Genomic DNA, 8,256 nt, shown 5'->3' with positions numbered 1-8,256 from the left:
GATATCATGGAGCATACTGCCTCTTAGCCTGCGCTCCGGTTTGATGTGCCAGTATACTGACCGTGTTGATGACCCACTGCGACACTCAAGACTCCAGTTCTCCGGTGAGGAAATCACAGAGGCTGTGCGTAAGATATTGAATGAACCGGAACACATTTGTGCCAGAACCGGCCTGCTTCCCTTCTGTGCCACCAACAAACCGCCAGCTGTAAGACTTTGATTTTTCTCTTTGCTGAATCTGTTACTGATATGTCTGGTCATTGTTTTTAATATCAGTGTCTGCATAATCAGGGCGATGATCCATTTTGGAGCAAAAAACTATCGCAGGAGAAGCCAGAAAAACCAGACAAACCGGAAAGGGCAACCCGGCAAAAGACTAAAGCTGTGAAGAAGACTGCCCATAGGAAAAGAACCACTGCCTCTTCTAATCTGGCTCCTGACGATGAGGTGGATAATCCGGACTTTGAGGTAGAGCTTGACTCACTTGGTTTATTTTTCATGCGTCTTATTGATGATGATATTTGTCAGGATGATGTCGAAGCCAGCCACGCGGATGTTGCCGAGGTAATTGTTCTCTCTTCCGATTCAGCAACTTTGCCTTCACAAAAAATCCGCCAGGCAAACCGGAAAGTTAAATTTTCTCATCCTCTTGCTTATTTGGATCATAAACTTCTTATGAAGACCCAACAACACGAAGCTCGCCGCACCACCCGGCACAGCGGCCAGGTAGTTACCTCCGCCGGTTTACCGAACAGTCCGGTTCGGAAACGCCATTCCGAGGTCTCTAATTTTCTTGTCAGTGCTTGTCCTAAAGCGGGCTACTTTCATCAACCTCTTACTCCGTCTGACTCCGATTATCAGGTTACTTCCCACTCATCTTCTGGCGAGTCATCAGCTACTCAGCTCCCACCGCTCAAAACGGTGCTTGGGTAAGCTATACTTATTGTGATGTTTGCATTACATTGCCTTAGAACATATTCTGTATTTGATTTTGTTATTCTTCTCAGGGCCAAACCTAGGCCAAGCAAGAAGGCCCGCCTGGACAAAGCGGCCGAAGAAGATGTTGTTCTTGAAGCGGACAAGACACCCAATGCTGAAGCGGCTATTCCTGAAGATATTCCCCACGATCCACTGCAGCCAGATGATGATCTTATTGCAGAAGAGAGACCTACTGACACCTCAGGTCCTACCCATCAGCCTACAGGTTCTATCCGGATTGAAAGCTCCACCGGTCCAGCCAAGCCTACTGACAAGCCAACAGCTCCAGTGCAAACCGGCGGTACCAAAGATGATGAGGTTGTCATTACTGGTATTGGCCATACTGAGCCAAACAATCCTGTCGCTTTATCCAATCATTCTGCCAAGGAAGACATTGCTGCCTTTGGTAAAAGCAAGTGGAACGCTGATCTGACGACCTATTCTTCTCTTAACACCCAAGATATCCATTCCGGCTATCTGAACCGGCTGTATACCAGCCGTGACTATGAAGCCGGTCTGGTCAACATGATGAAAGATAAATATGAGGTAATTTCCATATGCTCCTTCCTGCCTGTATGCTTCCATTCCTGATTCTCCTAGCCCCCAAGGGCCAGTTTGGAATATTCCTTCAAACCGGGACTTAATAATATAAATCCCGTTACTTTGAAATTTGCTGATGTAGCCCCCCAAGGGCCGGTTCAACTTTAGCATAGTTAAACCGGTACTTTAAGTAATTGAAACTGCCACATCAGAATATATATGATCAAATAACCATTAGCCCCCAAGTGCCAAGTTGAATACTTGTATTGATCTTGGGACTTTGTAAACAATCGAAAGCCGAAGGGGTAAACCGGAGGCCGCTTTAGATCAAATATGCATTAGCCCCCAAGTGCCAAGTTGAATACTTGTATTGATCTTGGGACTTTGTAAACAATCGAAAGCCGAAGGGGTAAACCGGAGGCCGTTTTAGATCAAGTATGCATTAGCCCCCAAGTACTAAGCGCATAACTTGTTATGTGGTTGGTACTTGAATCCTTCTACCAATTTGTTGAAGCATATATCTGTATGCATGCAGGCGGAGCTGAAAACGAAAGAGAACCAAGTCATCGATCTTCAAGAATCCTTGAAAACCCAACAAGCTGAAACCTCCAAAGCAAAAGAGGAATTGGCCAGTGCTTTAAGCGCCATGGAACAACTTAAGGAGAACTTCAAGAAGAAACGGGCGGACTGGGCCACTGAGAAATCCACTTTGATCAAATGAGCAGAGGAAGCTGAGGCTGCACTAAAACCAGTGGCAGATGAACTGACCAGCATAAAGCGGCACGTGCATGCCATGACTGCTGCTATCTTTGGTAAGCCAATTTTCCTACTGAATTGGCTCTGCCTTTTGACCAAGTCGCCGGTTTATTAACCCTTTATGGTATTTCAGGGACACGCATTGGTCACTTGGGGTCAGATGTACGGAAGAAGCTAAAAGCCGCCTATACATTGGTTGAACAATTGTATACTGGTGCCCAGCGGATCATATGTACCGCCTCTCATAACAAACCGGCGCCTACTTTGATTCAAGACACCCTCATGAAACTGTCGGTGCTTCCTGCCCGGATTGAAGAGCTAAAGAAATCTGCTGCTCGAACCGGCGCAATCAATGCTTTAATCCGGGCAAAAGCCTGGGTGCCAGATTTTGATCCTGTTGAAGCGGCTCAGGGCTATCCCAGCTTGAAGGAAGACGGGTCAGAATTCGGTGAAGCAGATCTGCGAGCGATAAACCGGGAGGTGCGTCCCCTAGCTTGTCAGTTGGCTGAGGAAGCGGACTTGTCTCGTTATCAAGCGCAATATGACAGTCAAAACAAGCGAATAGCTGCGCCAATCCATGAGTCGGAAAATCTGATTCCTCCAATCCGTAAGCATACTTATGCTCCCGATATTGACCTGTCCTTGCTGATCCACGATGAAGCTGTTTTTCAAGCATTAATGGGAATCGACTGGACAACTATGGATTTCCAGCCACTGGGTAGGGATACGGAGGCTGAAGCGGCGCAGGACGACCCACAACCATCAGGCCAGGCTGGTGACCAAGCTTGAACCGGACGCCAGTTTAAAACTGCCTCTTCCTCGCGAAAAACAATTATATTATTATGGGCACCATGTTGCCTTGTAATAGGCTAGCTGATACCTTTGATGTTGATATGCCTTCGTGCATAATTTGTTCTTCCTGTGGCAATGAACTTTCCAAAACACTTTCTGAAATAAAAAATTCATCAAGTGCCACCGCAGTTGTACCGTCAGGCAGAATATAATGTCTGCATATATGAAATCAAAACAAAATTTTAAGTATGACCAAATTTTGAGATACATAATACCTGCCGTCATTGAGCGTGGAGTTGGCTTGGCCAATCTTGAAGCGGAGTTTTGCAAACCCATACCGTTGGAGGAGATAACAGCTCCTGTATATATATATGACACTGGTTTACCATGTATGCCGTGCCGGGTTATAATAAACACCGTGCTACTCCATAAGAGGATGTTAACAACACGGATCAAACCGGTCAAATAGCCTCCGGATTGACGTGAACTGTGTTCTGTCAATTGAATTTTTTTTGCCGGTTTAAGAAACACAAATAAAAAGCAAAAAAACCCCTTCAAAGAAAAAATGTGAAGCAAAAGAAATTTTTTATTTAAGCTGATCAAATGGTGTTACCATGGCTAAACACGACCAAGTTCCCGTTAGGTGTAACTATGGTTCTAGTCAGCCAGGTCCCCAGATGAAATCGTGGCATTTATGCCGACCAAATGGCGTGGTCATGGTTCGGGTTCGACCAAGCCCCCAAGTGATTCTGTGGCCTTAGGCCGACCAAGAGGCATGACTGGTTCAGACATGACCAAGTCCCCAAGTGATCTGGTGGCTTTCGCCTATCAAGAGGCATGGTATTGGTTCGGACACGACCAATCCTCCAAGTGATATAACATGATGCTTTTAGCAAAGCGAACTCAAGGGGTAAACCGGAGGCCGCTTTAGAGCAACTCCGTGTAACCTCACATGATGTAAAAGAACAGATACCCCGCTTTAGGTGAGGTTCCGGTTTATTATATTTAATCATAATATATACATTGTCGTAATATGTACATAAGTATAGCCAATGGCTCAGGTGTAGTAAGGCCAAAGATGAGCTATGTTCCACGGCATGTTAGTCTCCTCCTCTGATGTACGTGAGTCCTTATGCTCTCGAATATTGATCAGATAGTACGACTCGTTGTGCAGATTCTTGCTGACCACGAAAGGCCCCTCCCAAGGTGGGGATAGCTTATGCATGTTAGTCTGATCTTGGATGAGCCGAAGCACCAAATCTCCTTCCTGAAAGGTTCTGGTTCTGACCCGGCGACTATGATAACGACGAAGATCCTGCTGGTAAATCGCCGATCGGGCGGCTGCGATGTCACGCTCTTCATCCAACCGGTCCAAAGCATCTTGCCGTGCAGTCTCGTTGTCCGCTTCAATATAAGCTGCGACACGAGGTGAATCATGCCAGATATCACTGGGGAGAACCGCCTCCGCTCCATAAACCATGAAGAACGGTGTGTATCCTGTTGATCTGTTGGGTGTTGTATTTATACTCCATAGCACAGATGGTAATTCTTCTACCCAACAACCCGGCGTTCTCTGCAAAGGAACCATGAGCCGGGGCTTGATGCCTCTCAAGATCTCTTGATTAGCTCTTTCTGCTTGACCATTAGACTGTGGATGTGCCACTGATGAAACGTCGAGTCGGATGTGCTCTCGTTCACAGAACTCCTTCATAGCACCTTTGGATAAATTGGTACCATTATCTGTTATAATACTGTGTGGAAAGCCAAACCGGAAAATCACCTTTTTGATGAACTGAACCGCCGTGACCGCATCACACTTGCTAACAGGTTCTGCCTCCACCCACTTTGTAAACTTGTCAACCGCCACCAGGAGGTGGGTCTTCTTATCCTTGGACCTTTTGAAAGGCCCAACCATATCTAGCCCCCAAGTCGCAAACGGCCAAGTAATCGGAATCATTCTCAATTCTTGAGCCGGTACATGAGCACGCCTTGAAAACCTTTGGCAACCATCACACCGTCTGACCAGATCCTCCGCATCAGCATGGGCAGTTAACCAATAAAAACCATGGCGAAACGCTTTAGCCACCAGAGACTTTGAACCGGCATGGTGACCACAATCTCCTTCGTGGATCTCACGCAAGATTTCATGGCCTTCTTCAGGAGACACACAACGTTGGAAAGCCCCTGATGTACTACAATGATGCAACTCGCCGTTGATGATAGCCATGGACTTGCATCGCCGGATTATCTGCTTTGCTAGAATTTCATCCTCTGGCAACTCACCCCGGTTCTTGTACGCCAGGTAGGGAAGCGTCCAATCCGGAATAACATGAAGAGCCACCACCAATCGAGCCTCCGGATCAGGAATAGCCAAATCCTCTTCACCAGGGATCTTGACCGACGGGTTGTGCAGCACATCCAGAAAAACATTGGGTGGGACCGATTTGCGCTGAGAGCCCAGCCGGTTTAAAGCGTCTGCCGCTTCATTTTTCCGCCGGTCCACGTGATCCACCTGATAACCTTTGAAATAACCTGTGACAGTATCCACCTCACGACGATATGCTGCCATGAGTGGGTCCTTGGAGTCCCAAGTGCCAGAAACTTGCTGGGCCACAAGGTCCGAGTCACCGAAGCACTTAACTCGACTTAGATTCATCTCCTTAGCCATCCGGAGACCATGGAGCAAGGCTTCATACTCAGCTGCATTGTTAGTACAAGGGAACATTAAACGGAGAACATAACAAAACTTATCACCTCGTGGGGAAGTTAATACGACTCCAGCCCCTGAGCCTTCCAACTGCCTGGATCCGTCAAAATGGATGGTCCAATATGTATGATCCGGCTTTTCTTCAGGTGCTTGCATTTCTGTCCAATAATTGATGAAATCAACAAGCGCTTGAGACTTAATCGCTATCCGAGGCACATACTTCAAATCGTACGGCCCCAGCTCTATGGCCCACTTTGCAATCCGGCCAATTGCTTCCCGGTTCTGGATGATATCTCCCAAAGGAGCAGAACTGACCACCGTAATTGAGTGCCCTTGGAAATATTGTTTAAGCTTCCGGCTTGCCATAAAGACTCCATACACCAGCTTCTGCCAATGCGGATACCTTTGCTTGGATTCAATGAGCACCTCGCTGATGTAATAAACCGGAGTTGAACCGGATGCTCCTTACCTGCCTCTTTTCGCTCCACCACAATAGCTACACTGACTGCCCGAACATTAGCAGCAACATATAGCAGTAATGGCTCCTTGTCAACGGGAGTGGCGAGCACAGGAGGATTGGCCAATTGCCGCTTTAAGTCCTCAAACGCTTCATCAGCAGCAGAACTCCAGACAAACTGATCCGTCTTTTTCAACAACTGATACAAAGGGATTGCCTTCTCACCCAGGCGACTGATAAACCGGCTTAGCGCAGCAATCCTGCCTGGTAGGCGTTGAACATCGTTGATACACTTCGGTTTAGCCAGGGAGGTGATAGCTGTGATCTTCTCCGGATTAGCCTCAATTCCCCTGTTGGACACTAGAAAACCCAATAGCTTGCCTGCCGGTACACCAAAAACACACTTGTCCGGATTAAGCATCATCTTGTATGTTCTCAGATTATCAAAGGTTTCTTTCAAATCATCAATCAGAGTCTCCTTCTCCCTGGACTTAACCACGATGTCATCCACATAAGCATGTACATTACGGCCAATCTGCTTGTGAAGACAATTTTGTACACACTGTTGGTAAGTTGCCTGGGCACTCTTGAGCCCGAAGGGCATAGACACATAGCAGAAGGCTCCAAAGGGAGTTATAAATGTTGTCTTCTCCTGGTCCTTAACTACCATTTTGATCTGATGATAGCCGGAATACGCATCCAAAAAACTTAGACGCTCACAACCCGCCGTAGCATCAATGATTTGATCAATACGGGGGAGGGCAAAAGGATCTGCTGGACAAGCCTTATTAAGATCTGTGTAATCCACACACATGCGCCAGGTGCCGTTTTTCTTGAGGACCAGCACCGGATTGGCAAGCCACTCAGGGTGAAACACTTCAATAATAAAGCCAGCTGCTAAGAGCCTGGCTACCTCTTCTTCAATCGCCTTGCGCCTTTCTTCATTAAACCGGCGGAGGAACTGTTTCACCGGTTTGTATTTAGGATCCACATTAAGTGTGTGCTCAGCGAGTTCCCTCGGTACACCTGGCATGTCAGAGGGTTTCCATTCGAAAATGTCCCAATTCTCACGGATGAACTCGATGAGCGCGCCTTCCTATTTCGGATCCAAGTTGGCACTGATGCTGAACTGCTTAGACGAATCGCCAGGTACAAAATCAACAAGCTTAGTCTCTGCTACCGATTTGAACTTCAGGGCCGGATCATGCTCCGTAGTTGGCTTCTTCAACGGAGTCATGTCCGCCGGATCAACATTGTCTTTATAGTACTTCAACTCCTCGGTGGCACAAACCGACTCTGCATAAGCCGCATCTCCTTCCTCGCATTCCAAAGCAATTTTGCGGCTTCCATGAACCGTTATTGTCCCCTTGTGACCTGGCATCTTGAGCTGCAAATACACATAACAGGGCCGGGCCATAAACTTGGCGTACGCCGGTCGCCCAAACAGGGCATGATATGGACTTTGGATTTTCACTACCTCAAACGTCAATGTCTCTGATCTAGAATCATGATCATCCCCAAAGGCCACTTCTAGAGCTATCTTACCAACGGGATATGCTGATCTGCCAGGCACTACACCATGGAATACTGTATTAGACGGTTTGAGATTCTTATCTGTCAGTCCCATACGACGGAAGGTCTCATAGTACAGGATGTTAATACTGCTCCCTCCATCCATGAGCACCTTGGTGAACTTATAACCTCCCACCTGAGGCGCCACCACCAGCGCCAGCTGACCCGGGTTATCGACCTGGGGCGGGTGATCCTCTCTGCTCCGTATGATTGGCTGTTCAGACCAACGTAGATAACGGGGTATGGCCGGTTCAACAGAGTTGCCCGCCCGCCTCTGAACCTTCCGGTCTCGCTTGTCCAAGCTAGTGGTAAAGACATGGTACTGTCCACCACTCAACTGCTTTGGGTTGCTTTGGTAACCCGACTGCTGCTGCTGCTGCTGTTGGTTGTAACCACCCTGGTTGTTCCGATTATTTTGACCATTATTTCCGCCCGGATTACCATTAAACCCTGA

Source organism: Triticum aestivum, chromosome 6A (assembly GCF_018294505.1).
Source record: "Triticum aestivum cultivar Chinese Spring chromosome 6A, IWGSC CS RefSeq v2.1, whole genome shotgun sequence".
Lineage (NCBI taxonomy): Eukaryota > Viridiplantae > Streptophyta > Magnoliopsida > Poales > Poaceae > Triticum > Triticum aestivum.
Note: the sequence above shows the minus strand (reverse complement) of the source record.